This window comes from Aotus nancymaae, unplaced genomic scaffold, assembly GCF_030222135.1.
Source record: "Aotus nancymaae isolate 86718 unplaced genomic scaffold, 86718_ANA_hifiasm-v0.15.2.pri h1tg000015l_1, whole genome shotgun sequence".
NCBI lineage: Eukaryota > Metazoa > Chordata > Mammalia > Primates > Aotidae > Aotus > Aotus nancymaae.
Window position 1 is genome coordinate 3,053,912 of NW_026988427.1, and position 19,870 is coordinate 3,073,781.

The following is a 19,870-nucleotide window of genomic DNA, read 5'->3' on the forward strand; positions in this document are numbered from 1 at the left end:
ACAGACCTCAGAGGCCCACAGTCTGCCTCCTCTGCATCTTAGTGCACTGGCTCCTCTTTCCAGCCTGGGCTGTCCTTGCAGAACAGAGTAAGTGTGGGCCCTGCAGTGGCATCACCACTTCTGCCCTCTTATGTCAGCCATAGCCACAGCAGGCACTTCCATACAAGATCAAGCTCACCTCGGTGCAGCCTCCCACCTACCAGGTTCACTGAGGGACATTCTGCTTCCTCCCCCAAGAAATTTTCTGACATGAAAGGGCCTCTTAGGACCTTCTGTAAATGCAGCACAGAATTGTAGGGCTGACACTCCTGGGGGCTGCCCTCAATCAATGGGGGCAAAAGCTGGAGGATAACCCTCCAGCCTCCCATCCTTCATGTAGGCAAGTCTGGGAGACATCTCGTACACTTTTCTGAGACCCTAGGGAATTGAGGCTCTGCTGCCTCCAGCCACAATCTCAGCAGCACACCTTGCATTGGCTTTTCCTCTTTCCCGCTTCCACTCTGCCTGCTCTCTCCCTCCTCCTTTCTGGAATCACCTCCCAGATCTACTTGCACCTAAACCCTTGACTCAGGCTCTGCTTTCAGAAGGCAATCTCTGCTCTTATAATGCTTGTAATTTGGTAAGTGTAGAGAGACAGTAAGTAAATTAATAAACAACAAAGTTATCACATAATACTAAATGGTACACAGAGAATTAAAATCAGATGAGGTGACAGAGGATGAGTAAAGGGCTACTTTATGCTGGGCTGTCGGGAAAGGTCTCTCTGAAGCCACGGGAAGGTGCCATGTTTGTGACATTCAGGAACAGCCCATGTGGCAGCTGGAACAGCTGAGATGAGGGTCCTAGAGTGAGAATGATTTTGGAACAGCCAAAACGCTTGAAGATGGTCGGGGTGGTTGGCGCATGTGGATGGGGAAGAAAGGGGTCTAAGATAGGGTCAGAGAGGTAGAGAGCAGACAGATCAAGTAGGTTTTTTATATGTCAGGATAAAGATTTTAATCTTATTTCTAGTATGATAGGGAGTCATTGTGAACAATTATTAAGCAAGGTGATGTGACATGATCTGCTTTGCATTAATTAACTTCTTCGAATCCCACTTTGTTCAATTGTAATTATCTAGAGCCCTGGTGGTAATGAGGGTAGAATGGTATAGTGTGCAATGTGCTCAGCACACAGCCTGGAATATTTCTGCTCCATATATATGTTTGCTATAATTACTATTATTCCTATTTTAAGTCCACTGCTTATTCTACAGTGCCCAGAACAAAGCAGGCATTTAAATATTGATTGGTAGTTTAAAATGGGAATAATGATGGTCAGTATAGAAGATTTTAGGGTTCCGTAGCTTCAAATCATAGCTCTCCCACTTAGGCATAAATGATTTCCCTCTTTGGAAGACTTGCTTACGTCCTCTGCAAAAGAGAGAAAATAATAGCTATTTCATTGGACTGTTGTATGATAACGCATTTAACACATAAGGTATATATGGTTTCTAGAAGAGTGGGGGCAGTGATGATGGAAGTATAGTTTTGGATGTCCTCAAACCCCATAATAAAAACAGAGCAATCAGGTAGAAAACCCCAAACCCCTGTACGATCTTTAAAACAAACTAGGTAAAAATGAATGCCCACAAACCCCAAAGCACCAGTAGCCATAAGGGCTCCATGGTATTGGTATCCATGAGGGTAATGGAAACAACAAGACGTCTAATGGCCCCCAGAACAAGAGGACCCCAAAATAGCCAAGAGGCATTCATGAGAAAGTGTGACAGACTAACTTGACCACAGCAGCTAAACCTAGGAGAGTAGAACCAGTAAGCAAGGGACAGATTGGTGCAGTCTCATTCCTACACACTCGCAACATGGACCCACAAGAACTCCTTTCTGGGACAGGATCCAACACTGAGGAAAAACTTTTGGGAATAGAATCAAAATTAAATAGGACAGGGGAAATAGACAAAGGAATGAAAAGGTACAGATAAAGCGAAAGAGGAGAACATAGCCAAGAAGTCCCAAAAAGCAAGCTGCTATAATATTTTACTTTATATGAAAATAACAGAAAAGGAACCTATTAAGTTATAAAAGAACAACTACCTAGGAGTTCAAAAAAATTAAATTAACATAAAAGTGATAAACATTAAAAGCAGTAAGAACAAATCCTGTACAGTGTTAGTGCAAAAATTATTATTCAGTTCTTTAATCAGATAATTAAATAATAAGAACATATGAGAAAAATCCTTTAAAAAGAATAAATATTTTAGCATATATTTTGAGATAAATAAAAGAGTTTAAGACAATGATAGAACCACATAAATCAAAAGTTTAAAACCTCAGATCAGAAGTGAGATGGCAGAACTCAAGACAGAATTAGAAATAAAGGAAAAGAGTGATTTTATAAATGAAGACTAAACTAGAAGCACAGTGCAGACAACACATCAAATAATGCCTTAAGATAAATACAATATGAAAAAGAGAAACAATGTTAAAATAAAAATATTTTAAAAGAGATTTAAAATAATTTGAGGGGAAGTTTTAAACACTGAATATAGACAAAGAATATCCAACCTATGGAAAAAATAATTCCCAGGGGAAGAAAACTAAAGTAAAAGAACAAACAAATACTAGAATCTATGATTCAAAAATTTCCTAGGCTGAAAAGATTTGAAACTGTGTAATGAATGATGACACCATATATCTGAGAATTTATTGACCCAACCTGACAAAAACTAGACATATTCTAGGAAAATCACTGAACAGTAAAGAAAAAAGAAAGCCTTTCAGGCATATGGGGGGAAAAAACCATGTGACTTACAAGAGAAAGAAAATGTGATAGGCATCAGACTTTTTGACAACAACACTTTATGCCAGAAGACAGGAAAGAAAAGATGAGCCAAGGATTTTATATCTAGCAAAACTAACCTTCAAATATAAAGGGTACAAACTGTTATCAACTCAAGAAATATTATTCCCATGAGCCTTTTGTGGAATCTACTAGAGAATGATCTTCAAACAACAAAAATGACAGAAGGAACAACTATGCATAGAACTAAGGCTAAATGAGAATTAAAAGGGAAAGATGATAGTAAAAAATGCTTCTTTGATCTGACTATGTAGATATAGTACAATCGTTTTTTTTTAATGCAAAAGAATAAAGCTAGCATATGAAATAAAATGAACTGTTTCAGCAATCTTAATCCATGGTGGTAGCTTTAATATTGTTATTTTGTGATGATTGTATATATGAAATGGAACAAAGCAAATGAATAATTATGGTTTATTCAGATTTACCAACTGCTGTGTCCAGGGTTCTCAGTGTAGAAGCAGATACAAATATAACATAGAGAGCGCTAAGTGATATCTTGAAGTTCTGAATTTGAATTGGACATATCAGTATAAATTCACAAGGTATGTATGTGTGCATGCACACACCTACACACATATTGTTTCAGGGAAGAAGTCTAGAAACAATGAGCAGCCCTGTCACAATGAACATCCGTTAACACCCAGATTGTCATCTTTAAACACCATATCCTGTTAGTAGAAACAGGGGTCCTTGGAGAAATGGCTGATTCCAAGCCTGGAACTGGTAATGTACAAGATGAGCATGGACTATTTTGCATCCCAGATGGCTTCAAAGCTATCAAAGTCTACTAAGTTGTATCAAAAGGAACCAGAAGCCAATGTGAAGTGGCTTCCACTTGCCAAATATAGAATAATTGGAGCTTCAGTAAGGTTGAAAGTTGCAATGAATTGGAAGCCTATCAAATATGTTTAAATCTATGAATTTTTAATTATATTTTTAAAACTAATTTTTTTAGTGGCTCATAGGAAGGAATCAAACATTTATCATGCCTTTCCTTTTATATACTTTCAAATTGGAAATCAAACAGCAAGTCAGGGAAAGTAACTTCCTAAAAAAAAGTTATAGCCAATATACAAAGACAAAATGGTGGCATTAGGTTATCTCCATTTTCACAACCCCCAATGAATTAACAGATCCAGTACTGGCCAGCAATGGCTGCCAACATCACACACAAGAAAGCAAAAATTAGATTCTATGCCTTCTGATGAAAAGTACACACTACCACCTCCAGTCCTGCTAACACATTGAATCTGATTAAGCCTCTGCCAGCTGCCAATTTTCAGGAAATATATGGGACAGGGGAACATGTCCAACTGCACGAAGAGAATGTAAAAAACAGTAAAATCCCAAGTGTAGAAGAACAAACACGTCAATCAATCCAGGTGTTTGAACACATACATTATAGGAAAAAGAAAAAGATACAGGGGTAACCTATAGATTAAAAGTATTTCAAAGGGATATGTTTTTAATAAATGAATAAAACTAAATTATAGCATGTAGGGTTGTATATTTGGGTGATAAAACCATAAGGAAAAGTGTGGAAGAGATTACTATAAAACTCAGGATACTGGTTCCCTTTGGGAGGAGGGAGAGGTTTGATTGCAGGACAGGGCAAATGGAAGGGCTTCTGGGTGGCTGGCAAAGTTCTATTTCTTAAACTGGGTGGTGGTTACAAGGGTGTCCACTTAATAATGATTCAGAGGGTATCTATTTGTTTTGTGTGTTTTTTTTCTTGATCTGTGTTCTAGTTTACAGTTAAAAAATTTTTAAAAGAAAAGAAAAAGAAAGTGTCTACCACTCAGTAGGCACTCAAAAGTTAACTTCTGTCTTTTTTTTTTTTTTTTTTTTTTTTTTGAGACAGAGTCTCGCTCTGTTGCCCAGGCTGAAATGCAGTGGTGCAATCTTGGCTCACTGCAACCTCCACCACCCGGGTTCAAGTGATTCTCCTGCCTCAGCCTCCTGAGTAGCTGGGATTACAGGCATGCACCACCACTCCTAGATATTTTTGTATTTTTTAGTAAAGATGGGCTTTTACCATGTTGGGCAGGCTGGTCTCAAACTCCTGACCTCAAGTGTTCTGTCCACTTTGGCTTCCCAAAGTGCTGGGATTACAGGTGTGAGCCACCACACCAGGTTCAAAAGTTAACTTGTGTTGGTTCATTGAATGGCTGATACTCTGATCCAATGACTGGAGTGAATAAGTCAGTTTCTCAGGAGCAGGGACCTCCTCTGTCTTTGTGCATTGCTGCATCTCCAGCACCAGCAGTGCCTGGAAAATCAGCTCCCACTCAAACACCCATGCTTTCTGCCCTCCACATCTTAACCACATGATGAGGCAAACCGTCTTCCTTCCTTCTTTCCAAATCCATCCACCTCACCTTCCCAAGGGTGCTTCCTAATTAACCAGCGCACCCAGGACTCTCTCCTCTGTCCTTGCTTTCATGTGGTTCCAAGGCCATCCCCACAGCCTTCCTGCATAAAACCCAAGCTGCCTGACTGGACATCCAGGCTCCTGAATGATCAGACCCTCCTGCCCTCTTCGACTTTGTCTCCCACCACTGCCCTCCTACGGCCAGTCTAAACTATTTGCAGTTCCTCAAAAGCCCCATGAGGGCTCACTGACATCTCATAGCTATTCCCTGTAACACCCTCCCCACTCCTTTCTTACTAGTGCATTTCATTAAGATTTAACTCCTTCAGAGGTCCTCTTTGGAGCCCCCTCCATAGACCTCAGGTCGGAGCCCTCCTCTGTGTTCCCTGGTATCTGCCATAGCACTTATACTATAGTGTGACAGTCTGCCTACAATCTATAGACTGTGAGCTCTTTTTTTTTTTATTTTTTTTTTATTTTTATTTTTTTATTTATTGCATTTTAGGTTTTGGGGTACATGTGAAAAACATGCAAGGTTGTTGCATAGGTGCATACGTGGCAGTGGACTGTGAGCTCTTTGAAGTCAAATTGAGTCATTTGTCTCTGTGCCCCCAGTGCCCAGCAGAGCACCTTCAAATCCTTGTTCGCTAAGCCCCTGTAAGTGCGCTTTGCTAATATTCCCATTTAAGATACTATGAGACTCTTTCAGGGTGGTACTCTTCCTTACTCAGCAAGTTTAATAAATCTGGCTTGGGCCTGGGACAGTGGCTCACACCTGTAATCTGTAATCCCAGCACTTTGGGAGGCCGAGGCAGATGGATCACCTGAGGTCAGGAGATTGAGACAGCCTGGCCAACATGGTGAAACCCCATCTTTACTAAAAATACAAAAAAAAAAAAAAGCCAGGTGTGTTGGCAGGTGCCTGCAATCCCAGCTACTCGGGAGGCTGAGGCAGGATAATTGCTTGAACCCAGGGAGCAGAGGTTGCGGTGGGCCGAGACCGTGTCTCTTCACTCCAGTTTGGGCCGAAGAGCGAGACTCTGTTTCAGAAAATAATAATAATAATAATAATAATAATAATAATAATAATAATAAATAAACCTGGCTTGGTATGGTCAGCACATTTCTCTAGTGGTCTTTGTATGGAACTTGAAGAGAACTAGGGCAGTGCCTGACATGTAGTGGGTACTCATAAAAATATTTGAAAGAGAGTGAAGGAGAAAACGGGGGGGAGACTGAGTATTGTAAACCAATAATGAGTGCACAGGTTAAAAAATTGACATTCTGTTATTACTAATTATTTTTAAGGGTATAGGGAAGGGTAGTTTGAATTGGCAAATATATATTTACCTTACTTAGCTTAGAGGAAGCCAACCTATTTCCCAGCTCCATCTATTATTTTAGAGGCAGAAAATTAACTTGCTTATCCTGAAAAGAAGTGAAAGTGTATCCCCAAAGTGCCATTCTTTCATTCATCCATTCAAACAGATACACACACACACACACACACACACACACACACACACTTTTCACCCCTTGGTAGTGTACAGTTTCTGACTTTTTTAAAAAAATAGTCATTCCTTTCTGCTTGAAAGACTGTATTAGCTACTCAGGGAATACTAGCCCTTTCCTTGGACTCAAAAAAAAGTATTTTATCCATTAAAATCTAACCAGGGTGTAGTAACCATAAAAATCCAGCCACTCTGGTAGGAAGACGGATATCCTCAAAGATTTATGTCTGGCCGTCTCAAAGAAAATGTGTAAGATGGAGTTTTCTCAGAGACTTCCTGGCCGCACTCCACCCCACACATAATTTCTGTTTGTATAAATCTCAGATCAAAATTCAGGAAGGGTTAAGGGAAACCTTTCTGAACCACAGGTTATGTCTGCTCACCATCCTCGGTTGACCGTTTGGAATGAATTAACCAGTCCCTAACCAGCCTATGACTGGTTCTTGGATGAAATTAACCAACCTCTTCAGTCCAAATGGTTGAACCATTTAGGGTGTCAGATTCCATCTAGATTTGGGGTGAGGGTTTAGGTCACAAACTATATTCAGAGTCATTTGCATATCTTTATTATTGTGGCGAGAGATAATGAAAACACACCACTTTATTAGTTTCAGGATATGGTGAAGACCATTGGAAACATCAGCATTCGGGAAGGGGTGGAGAAGGAGGTGTGACTATTTTGAATGAACCTGAAAGAAAATACTTCCCGAACCTTCTTTCAGAAGGCAATTTCAGTTCCAATTTTTCATAAGGTTGGAAAAAGTTAAGCAAACGAGAACTATAGACACTTGTTTATAGAAGGTTTTTCTCTTTAATTACTGTTTTTGTTTCATGAAAGAAAAGTCTCATAAAATAAAAGCTCGTTTTGGGTTCAGCAAGGCAGCGAGACTCCTGAGAACGCCACAAAAGGGCTGACTTGACCTTGGCCAGCCGAGGCGTCCTGACGATTTGAATGTCTATGTATTTCCACAGCAAGGTATGTGCCTTTCCCACCCTCCACCCTAAAGGTCTCTCCATACATTTGAGACAGTTTTAAAAATCTGAACTGTGGGACCGTCTGGTCGCTGGCAAGCATTCCAGACAAGTGGTTTTCTAAGAAGCCAAGTTCTGGTTTGACTCTTTGATTGGAAAAGTATCTATTTCACTAAGGGTGATAGGCCCCTGGATGCATTCTCACCAAGAAACCCATAAACCAATACTTGAAATGCCAGCAGCGAGTTGTAGGGAATTCTTTTGGTTTGCCTTCAAGGACACAAAACATCGCAAAGGTCTTCTCTTTGGCAGAGAGGGGTCTGGCATGGAGAGCTGGCCCAGGGTGTGTGTGGAAAGAGTCAGATGTGGGAGTCAACAGACCTGGGTTCGAATCCTGACTCAGCCACCAGCAAGCCGGTTCTGACCTTAGGCAGGTCTCTTTGGTTCTCTTGAGTCTGACTTTCCTCATCTGTAGAATGGGGACAGTGACCTCAGTCTCAAGGAAATGGTGGGGGCTCAGTGAGATAATATCCCTATGATTCCTTCCACCATGACTGGTGCGCAGCAGGGGCTAGATAAGCATCAGTTTTACGTCCACCATGGTAGAGCAATAGAGATGCACGACCCTTTTGAGGTCACTGAATCCCTTCCTCTGAGGTCACTGAATCCCTTCTGAGCTCCCTGTCTGGGGCTGCCTGCTTTTGGTTAATCCAATTAACAGATAATTACAGGTCCTGGGCCCTGGGGCCCACACAGCCCCAGACAGGAGAGATTTTAAAGATGTGGAAGGCTTTTCCCTCCCATAGGAGCTGGTGCCCTCATGGGGCAGACCAAAAAATGCATAGAAAGAATTTGCTAATGATTCGAGGCATTGTGATGAGATAACCAAATGGAGAGTAAGATTCAAGTCAGATGTCTTCAAGACCAGCCAGGCATAGTGTCCAGTCACCAGCAGGAGCACCCAGGCCCCATCTAAAGGAAACTGGACTACCCAGCCTCAGGCAAGTGTTGGCATGCAGGAACGTGGGTCAGTGTGGCCAGATCTCTCATTCTTCAAGAAAAGCCACAAATTTAGATTTGTATGGGAAAGCTCCTAATTTTTAAGACAACTTATTTTAAAAAAGTAAATATCTGTCTGCAGTCCAGATGAGTAAAGAGACATCCTTGTGGTTGGAGAACCATATCAAGGAGGCAGGGCTCATGCCAGGCCTTGAATGGTGAGTAGAATTTAGATATGTCATTTGTGCATTTACTGTGTGTGTACTTCTCAGGAGGCAGTGTGTGGTTCGGTGGCTATGGACTTTGTGTCTGACTTCTCATCTGACAAATAGAAGAAAAACGGCATCTATTCAGAGGGCGTTTGTAAAGATTGGGTGAGATCAAGCTTGTTAGACCAGGCACAATCAAGAGTTTGGTGATATTAGCTGTTGCTGTCCTAACACCTGGCTGTTGTGATTGCTGTTGGCATGGAGAGCAGGGATCGATGGCATGTAGCCTTGTCACTCTCCACCTGGCCCACCCCATTCAGAGATCCCATGCTTGCCCCCACCTTGACACAATGGCCTGTGAAATAGACAGTAATGTCACTCCTATTTTACAGATGAGGGAACTGAGGCAGCAGAGAGAGAGGAAGGACCCCACGCAGGATTACACAGGCAATCAGTAGAAACAATATGGGAACCCAGGTCTGCTTGGCTGCACAGCTCACCATCTGACCCCTCTCCTGACACCCATGGGCCTTGCACCATGGATGGCCCAGGGGACCCTGGATTCCAGCAGTCTCACACCCCTTGTGGGTTTGAAGTTCCTTGTGGGTTTACCTCAGGTCGGCCCATGGCACACTGTCCCTACCCTGCCCTGCCCCACCCAACCTTCCAATTCCTTCAAAGCCTCCTTTGAACTTGGTCTCAAGGCTCGTCCACAAATCCCAGGAAGTGTCTTGGATGCAGAAGAGAGTTTCATGGTGTTCCTTGTAAAAGCACAACCTGACATGCGGCTATTGTGTCAAGAATCCCTCTATTCCCAAACGCCAGAAACCCAAAACAGCTTAAGACAAAAAGGAACTGGCTCAAGGTCTGTGAGAGCCTTGTCTTGGGCCGTGTCTACAGTCTCACTCTGTTTTTACAAATGTGGCCTGAAATTTTGGCCCACAGGTCTCCCAAGCGTAGACCCAGGAGACCCCTTAGAAGACCCCAGCTGTCTTCAGACCCCCTGGGGAAAGGAATGTGGGGGCTCTGGTGGTCAGAGAATGGAGTCAGAGGTGGGGCAGGATTCTTAGCCCAGAAACGTCCAGACACGGATGTTTTGATACCGTCTTGAAGTCATTTCAACCTCAGAGGGCTGGTTTCCAACTCCAGACGCTCGCCCTCCACCACGTTCATTTGACAGATAGACACTGAGCCCTCACTAGATGTGCTAGGAGCGCCATGTGCCCATCGCCCCTTTAACAGGGTCTTCCCATTCCATGGGCCCTTAGCCACCTTCTTGCCTCAAATTCAAATGTACACAATTGGAGAGAGAAAGAAACGTCTGGAACAGACCAAGACGGTGCTGCCCTCACACTCCAGCACCAAGAACCGAGCATTCCCCCACCCCCACCTCCCACCTCCACCTCCTTTAGGCTCTGCTGGCACGTGTCTCCTGGAGTGGGCACCTTGCCCCTCTGAGGGTAACTCTACCATGTGAAAGGATCTTGTTAGTCCCGCAACAGCTCTAACTTGTGCTCATATGAAGATACAGTATGGTCCTCCCCATCGCCACAGGAAGAGGAGGCAGTGGTGAACTTTGCCAGAGTCTGCCTCCCCCTGCTTGACTTGCTGTAAGAGCTGTTAAGAACTCAGGCTCTGGAGTTGTGAGTAAGGCCCCCAATCTCCCTTAGCCTCGGTTTCCTATCTGTAAAGCAGACATGGTTTCAGTTTCCATCTTGTGGAGTTGCTGCAAGGATTTCATAAAGGAATTAAGTGCTTAATTCAGTGCTTGACAGCAAATGTTCAAGAAAAGGGAGCCCATGTTATCATTGCCATGGGTTGGAATTTGTACACGTTATCTTTTTTCCCTTAAAACAACCCTATAAGACAGGTGTTTTGTTTTATTTTATTTTGTTTTTTTGAGATGAAATTTTGCTCTTATTGCCCAGGCTGGAGTGCAGTGGCGTGACCTCAACTCTGCAACCTCCGCCTCCCAGGTTCAGGCAATTCTCCTGTCTCAGCCTCCCAAGTGGCTGGAATTACAGGCATGCACCACCAATCCTAGCTAATTTTGTATTTTTACAGATACAGGTTTTTGCCATGTTGGCCAGGCTGGTCTCAAACTCCTGACCTCAGATGATCCACCCGCCTTGACCTCCCAAAATGCTGGGATTACAGGCATGAGACACCACACCTGATCTAAGGCAGGTATTTTTATCCCTACCTTACAGATAGGAGAACAGAGACCTCTCAAGGTGAAGACCTCTCAAGGTGAGACAGCATGAAGCCCACAGTCTCACAGCGAACGAGGGTGAGATTTGTCCTCAGGATGCCCAGCTTTGCAGCCTAAGCCCCAGACCACAACACAACAAGCCAGAGGCACGTGTAGCCACCCCTTCACTTTCATGCATGTCGTCACTCTTGGCAGTTTTTGTTGGCCAGGGCAGAGCTAAACCCATACCCCATTTTCCTGCATCTGCAGAAGCCTCTCTGTCTGCCAAAAACCCAGCATTCAACCAGGACTTCCAGGAACAGCGAAGTCACAGATTTCACACCCACATGCACCAGGCAAAGGGTCAGGGTCTTGAATGGCAAGGGAGATGCTTGCCTTCAAGCCCCCAAAAGAGCACTGACGGGGGCTTGGGAACGCATCATCATCATCTCTATGCCCATGCACAGAGCCTTCTGACTCCTCAGCCTCGTATCAGTCCTGAAATCAAGCATCTGGACTGTCACACCTCAAAATTCTATTCCAACGTTAATTTTCCACAAGAGTCTTGGATTCGGGAGCAGGCGACTTTAGGAATTCAACAACCCCACTGGGGTTTCTCCCTCACCCTCCAACTCGAGACCCAATTTAACACACTCAACTAATTGAGGGGCGCTTCACACTCCAACCTCTTCCAGCCCTGCTCCCGCAGGTGGCGGCTGAAGTCATGGGTGGAAGGGTCCAGGTGCCTGAGGAATTCTCAGAGCCCTGCCGTTGATTCATTTGTCTGCAAACATTCTAGACTCCATGTCTCCGAGACAGGCCACGACAGAGTGCATGACGGGGTGAGCCCGCCTTATTTTTCCCTCCAGCTTCCCCCCTCCTTTTTTTTTTTCTTCTTGGCCTCAGAGCTCAAAGTATTCTGGACATATTTTTCATTTTTCCAAATATCAATTGCTCTTTTATTCCCTCTCCGAAGCAGTGAGTAATAAGAGTTGTGTCTGGTCCTGAAATTCCGACTGAAATAAATTAGCCCAATGACCAACAGGAGGTGCCTAGAACAATAACGGCGGAATACTTGGCATGTTACAAAAGAGCCCCTGGATGTCGAAGTACAGTAAGTCTAGAAGCACATTACAGAGTAGCATCGCCAGAGCGGGTATGCAATGAGCCATCCAGGCAGCAGAACGCCTCATAAATTAATCCCGCTTTTTTTTTTCCTTGTTGGTCCACTCTTCACAGTTCTTTAGTCCTCTGGTTAATGGGGCATGCAGAAGGGTATTTTTGGTGTGGCCTGTGGTCCTAGAAGACAGGCCTGTGCCAAGGCTGTGTGTCCATGTGTACATTTGCCCCTCAGCTGGCCTGGTCTCCCAACCGCCGCTTGCTGCAGCAAAAGAGAACAGAACCTGGAGGCAGCGGGCTGTGAAGAAACCCTGAGTGCCTACTCAGTGCCAGGTGTTGTGCTAAGTTCTGGAGTGCCATGGAGTGTGAGAGGGAGATAGACCCTGCCCTTCTGGGGCTGAGAGCTTGGACATCCCCCAGTCTCTCAGAACTAGGTCTCCATCTCAGTGCAGAAGGAAGGAGGGGACATTGGCAATGCTCAGCAGCCCCCATCCCTCATTCCCTGGAGGTAACCACCCCTCAGGTGAGTCTTGGGGGGTGACACAGCCCTGTCTCTGCTGCAGAAACAGCAGAAGTCCCCAGCCTCCTCCCTACCTCAGCCTAGCAGCTGACCCTCCCCAGAGCTTTGAATCTTCAGGGAGCATCCCAAAGACACAGTGGTGGGCTGAGAAAAGCCCCAAGAGACGCCTGTATCTGAATCCCTTGAACCTGTGAATATTACCTTATATGGCAAAATAGGACTTTCCAGATGTCATCAAATGAAGGGTTTAAGATAAGGAGATTTGGCTGGGTGAGGTGGCTCATGCCTGTAATCCAGCAATTTGGGAGGCCGAGGGGGCTGGATTACTCGAGATCAGGAGTTCAAGATCACCCTGGCCAACATGGTGAAACCCCATCTCTACAAAAATACAAAATTTGCCGAGCATGATGGCGGGTGCCTGTAATTCCAGCTACTCAGAAGGCTGAGGCGAGATAATTGCTTGAACCCAGGAGGCAGAGGTTGCAGTGAGCAGAGATCATGCCAATGCACTCCAGCGTTGTTGACAAAGTGAGACTCTGTCTCAAAAAAGAAAAAAAGATTAGGAGATTTTCCTGGATTATCCAAGGGCCCCCAACATGATCCTATGAATCCTTATAAAAGGAAGATAGGAAAATTTGAGAGAGAGAGAGAGAGAGAGAGGAGAGAGAGAGAGAGAAGAGAGAGGAGAGAGAGAGAGGAGAGAGAGAGAAAGGAGAGAGAGAGAAAGAAAAGGACAAGGCGATATAACCATGAAGGAAGAGATGGGAGTGCTGTAGCCACAAGCTAAGGAATGCTGGCAGCCACAAAAGCTGGAAGAGCCGAGCAATGGGTTCCCCCCTAAAACCTTTGGAAGAAGCACAGTCGGATGCTTTGAGAGTTCAGCCCAGTGCTACTGACTTTGGATTTATGGTTTCCAGAACTACAAAAAATTAATTTGTCATTTCAAGCCATCTAGTTTGTAATAATTCATTATAGAAGCCATAGGCAACTAATACAGACACCAAGAGAATTTAGAATTATTTCATGGCATTGGAATCTCACCACCCAGGGTAAGCATTTACCCCAGTATTCCACTCTGGGTCAGTCTCTGCCTGTGATAGGCCCCTGTCCATGGTCCCAATGGCTGTTCTTCTCCCTGGAGTTTCAGCCTTCCCATCAAACTCCGGAGGTCTCTCTCAACCCTCCAAGATTGGCCTTTTCTAATTTTAGTTAGCCATAGGGGCTTCTGTGGCTCGCCATAGCGGGTAACGAGCTCCACAGAGCAGGGCTGTTTCGAGGATTAGGGACAAGCCTCGTTTGAGCACAGCAGACACACAATAAGAATTCACAAATTGATGGCATGCATTGGGCTCACACAGTGAATTTTTTTTCTAAAGTCAAATTTGTTGCCAACATTCACAGTCAGGAGGTTTCACACAAAAGACTGAATTTCTTACTTCAATTGAAAATAAATCAGAAGTTCTCACCACACTGAACCCCACATTCTCATGCAACAATTGGCTAGCCTTTCTGGACATGTGTGTTATGATTTTGCCATGGTCCCCACCATGCCCTTTTGTTTCACACCTAGACTACTTCTCTTGTTTTATTAACTGTTGAGTACCTGTATGCATCTGAGTTTTCAATGTTTGTTATAAATACAAGTCTTTTCTCTGTAGACTAAAGGCAGGGCACCAGACCCAGGCTAAGACTGGGTTCTGGTTTCAGGCCCAGGTTGTGATGTCTTTTCCCGTAATTCTCAGTCTCCCCAGATATCCTTTCTTCTCCCCTCCGGCTAGCCAAAAATGCCTCCTCCTTTATGAAGCCATCCGGTCCTCTTCCTTCCGCAGTCCCCACCCACTCCTGTACAGACTTGCCAATTATGTCATTACTATCAGTTTTCTGGATAGACTTTTCATATAAACTCTTCACAATCTTACATTACTGGGAGAATTAAATTGAATTGGCACAGGGGCAGCCCACCAAATACTTGGAGAAGTGAGGAGAAGGAAAGGAGGGGGGAGTGGGAATGAAGAGAGAGGAAAGCAGGGAGGAGAGGAAGGAGAGAGGGAGGGAGGGAGGAAAAGAAGGAAAGAGAGAGAGGAGGGGGAGAGGGAGAGAGGAACTACCTGAGGTTCCAGTTTGAGCCAGGCACTATCCAGTTCGTTCATCCCGTTTAGCCCTCCCAGTAACCCCGTAAGACATGCATTATTATTATTATTGGCCTCACTTTTCAGATAACTGAGACTTAGAGACATGATGTCACTTTCCCAAGTGAATGTTACAATGACACCAGGATTTGAACCCAGGTGTTACTGGGAGACGGGACTCAAGCACAGAGCACTGCTTGGTCTCCACTTATTAGGTTTGGGGCAGATTTCTCCCTTGGCAGAGTGTCATTTTTCAAGACTGATTACTTATTCCCCTGGAAATCTTTATTCATTCACACATTTCCATTCATTTCCTGCCCCCCCAACTCACTCTCACATTGACTTGCTCCATAATTCCCTCCTTCAAAGGCCTCCCTCTCCTTTCTCATCCTCTCCCTCTTCCTTTACTAGGAAGTGTGGAGCACCCAGTGCCATACTGACCCTCTGCCAGCCCCCTGCCCACAGTTCTCTGAGGGCCAAATGGGGAAACTTTCCTCCCTCCCCTCCCTGCCCTGAGGCCAAATCCCGAAAGTTCTGCCTTCCAAAGGGGTTTCCTGGAAGAATTTATTGTGTTTCCTAGAAAAATGTGACTGTAATTCATTACTTTTTTGTGTGTGACTGTAATTTTTTACTGTAATTCATTACTTTTTGTGACTGTAATTCATTACTTTTGATGTGCCATAATTAGCTTAATGAGCACTCCTTACATACCTGCATTTGACATTTCAAATGTGCCCACCAGATAAAGTCCAGGAGCCAGCAACTGCATGGGTGCATGCAAGAGCATCAAGATAATGCAAATGGCCTTTGGAGGGCCCTCAAGTGGGAGGCAAGACACTTGAGCTGGGTACCTTTCCTTGGACTGTCTTGGGCTGGACTCGTTCATTCTCCGGTCTTGAATCTTCCCAGGGAAGAAGCAGTATCTCACTGCCACCAAGAGCCAGGGTGCTGTCCCCAGAATGGTTGAGTCCAGATCTTATCCCTGCCTCTTACCAGCTGGGTAACTTGGGGAAAGTGACTTACTCACTCTAAGCTTCAGTTTCTTCATCTGTAAAATGGAGATGATTTTACAGATCATCTCCATAAAAAATATGATTTACCACCTAGAGTTGTAATATTTATATGGTGAACTAATGCATGTAAAAGCACTTTGTACAGCGCCCAGTACTTATAAAACTCTTCAAATATCTTAGTTGCACATGGGATGATACAAATACAGGAGTTAAGAAGAAATTACTTAGTCAGATAATGAGGGCGCAGAAGTGCTCGGTAGGGTTTTCCTTTTAGAGAAGAGCAGCCCCCAATTATTTTCCTTTGTAATGAAGAGCAGCCTGTAAAATCGAGCTGCAGACATGGATGCTGACAGTTGTGCCAATCATGTTCAAGATGGCGGCTCCATCTTCCCTTCTCTTTGTCTGCCAAGTGTACAGTAAGGAGCAGACAAGACAGCCCCAGCCAAGGGGAAAGCTCATTTGCATAGTAAGATTAGGGTGGGGTAGCTCGCCTTCCACACTCACTATGTAAATGTCACACCTGATGGAACCAATCTGTGAGCTCTATGTAAATCAGACCCCACCTCCTCAAGCCTAACTGTGAAATTCTGGCGCATCCACCACTGGCTGGTCTTTTCCTCTGAGAAGTCCCCTCTCTCTCTCATTAGAGAGAGAGCTGTTTTCCTTTCTCTTTTGCCTATTATGTGTGTCTGTGTGGTAAATTTTCCTGACATGAGACGACGAACCCTGGGTATTTACCCCAGATAACGTAGCCACTTAAGTAATCATGACAAAGATACGCAGAAGAGGCAGGAAGGAGTGGAGACTGTATGAAGTGCCCCAGGTGCCAACCTGGGACAGTCCTGGAGTTGGAAGGGCAGGAGGGAAGATGGTTATGTTTGATATTCAGAAAATCTAATGGAAATCTCACATCTACTTAGGCACAATGAAGCCACAAAAGACAAGAATGGCAACCTTCTTTGTTTTTAACTGAAACTATACTCCTTGTGGTAAGCTAAAAGACTTTGGAGTTAAATAGACCCATACTAAGGCAGGGCATGTGCCACTGAGTAAGGAGAGTAACATTCTCAACAGAAACTAACAGCACCGGCCTTGCAGGGCAATTAGGATTAGATGAGATACTGTGCGGAAAGCACTTAGCCTGGATCAGGCACACAGTAGGTACTTCATTCATGACACCCACTAATTCTGATATCCTTCCTTAGCCTCTCTGGACCTCGGCTTCTTCATAAACATAAAAATCATACCACCCGCTTTACTCATTTGGCAAATATTTACTGAGCCAAGTACTATGAACACAAAAATGGATTCACCAGACACAGTTCCTGGCCTCTCAGAGGCTGCAGTTTGAGATTGGGCATTAGTCATCCTTTCAACAGGTATTTTTACTGAACATTTACTATGTAACGGTCTGCATAAGGGACATTAGAAATGCAATAGTTAGTAAGACAGATTCAGTGCCCCACTGCCCACAGAATTATAGCCTAGAGAAGCTGTAGTAAAATAATCTAGTGGAATGCCTCGCGTCTAGCAGGTCTCAATATATCAGTTATCTGGGTGCCAATCAGAAGCTCTGTATGTGGAACTTTGGTAAAGTTAATTCAAAAAATGTGAAACATTGATGATTTCTTAACACATGAAATTTGTTTGGTACATGGGGGCTTTTAAAGTATAAGGGAAGTCCAAAGAATATGAAATATTTAGGTATATGCCTATCAAAGCATGTACAAAAGCTATATTCCAAAAATTACAAAGTGCTGGTTCAAAAACAAACAAAACAGAAGAGCTAAATAGATGAAGCGGCATACTGTGTTCACGGGCTAGAAGACACCACATAGTGAACGCGACAGTTCTCCCAAGTGATTCATAGGTTTGATGCAATTCCTATCACAATCCCAGCTGGGTATGTTGTGGACTCGATAAGTTTGTTCCAAAGTTTATATGGAAAGGCATAGGTCCTAGAAGAGCTGAAACAATCTTGACAAAGAAAAACAAAACAGGAAAAATCACTCTACTTACTATTAAGGATCACTGAATAGTTACGGCAATCAAGGCAGTGTGGTATTGATTCAGGAATAGATACATACATCAGTGAAGCAGAATACAGAACCAATGGTCCTGGAGCAACTGGACATCCATAAACAAACAAGCAAAAAAAACGGACCTTAAACTTCATGCTTTATACAAGAATTGATTCCAAATGGATCATGGGCTGAAATATGAAGCATAAAGCTATACAACCAAAAAAAAAAAATAGGAGAAAATCTTCAGGACCTAGGGCTAGCTGAAGAGTTTTTAGACTTGCCACGGAAAAGCACAACTCATAAAAGAAAAAGTGGTAGATTGGATCAAAACTTAAAACATTTTCTCCGCAAAACTCCCTGTAATGAGGTTGAAAAGATAAGCTACAAACTGGGAGAAAATAATCTCAAACCATATATCCTAAGAAGGACTAGTATCTAAATGAGCAAAGAACTCTCTCAAAACTCAACTGTAGCAAAACCAATCCAATTAGTAAACGGGCAAAAGACAGGAGCAGATATTCCACTGAGGAGGAGATGCAGATGGCAAGCAAGCACATGAAAAGATGTTCAGGCAGGGCATGGTGGCTCACTCCTGTAATCCCAGGACTTTGGGAGCCTGAGGTGGGAGGATTGCTTGAGGCCAGAAATTCAAGACCAGCCTGGGAAATATAGCAAGACACTGTCTCCACCAAAAAAAAAAAAAAAAAAAATTGTTTAATAATTTTCTTAAAAAAAGATGTTCAACATCATAATATCATTAGCTATCAGGGAAATACATATTAAAATCACCATGAGATGTCACTAAACATCTATCAAAATGGTTAAATTAAAAAATAGTGAAAACAGATATTGGTGGGGATGAGGAGAAACCAAATCACTCATACATTGTTAATGAGAATGTACAATGGCACAGCCATTCTGGAAAAGTTTGACAATTTCTTTTTTTTTTTTTTTTTTGAGACGGAGTTTTTGCTCTTGTTACCCAGGCTGGAGTGCAATGGCGCAATCTCGGCTCACCGCAACCTCCGCCTCCTGGGTTCAAGCAATTCTCCTGCCTCAGCCTCCCAAGTAGCTGGGACTACAGGCGTGCGCCACCATGCCCAGCTAATTTTTGTATTTTTTAGCAGAGACGGGGTTTCACCTTGTTGACCAGGATGGTCTCGATCTCTTGACCTCGTGATCCACCCGCCTTGGCCTCCCAAAGTGCTGGGATTATAGGCGTGAGCCACCGCGCCCGGCCCGACAATTTCTTATAAAACTATCATGCCATGACGTTATAGCCCAGCACCTGCACTCTCAGGCATCTATCCCAGAGAAATGAAACTTACGTTTACCTAAAAGCATGTACAACAATGTTCACATCACCTGTACTCACAAGAGTCAAAAACGGGAGGCAGCCAGGTTTTGATCATGTTTGGAACATGTCCTTCAGTGCGGCATACACATATCACAAAATACTACTCAGCACTCAAAAGGAATGAACTACTGATACATGCAACGTATTGGATTAATTTCCAGGAAATTATACTATTTTTTTTTTTAAAGCCAGTCCTCAAAAGTTAAACGCTGTTTCATCCCATTTATGTGGCATTTGGAATAAACAAATTTTAGAAAGAGAGAGCAGATAAGTGGTTTCCAGGAGTTAGGAACAGTGTGGGCGGGGTCGCGAGGCAACAGCCATCACGAAGCAGCACAAAGTGTCTAGTAGTTTTGAAATTCTTCTGTATCTTGACTGTAGTCCTAAGTACACAAACCTACACAAAATTATTTAGAGTTAAACACACACACACACAAATGAGAACAAGTAACACTGGGGAAGTCTGCTTAAGATTGGTAGAGTGTATCAGTGTCCATATCCAGGCTGTGATCTCCTACTGCAGTGATGCAGGCTATTACTGTACCATGGGGGGAGGCTTCGTAGATGGTACACAGGATCTCTCTGTATTATTT

The 19,870-nt window shown here is 43.7% G+C and overlaps 1 pseudogene; it reads left to right on the top strand.

Moving 5' to 3' along the window:
- Window positions 1–1,861: 1,861 nt before the first annotated feature.
- LOC135275148 (uncharacterized) lies at window positions 1,862–19,241 on the top strand (annotated as a pseudogene).
- The last annotated feature ends 629 nt before the right edge of the window (window positions 19,242–19,870 follow it).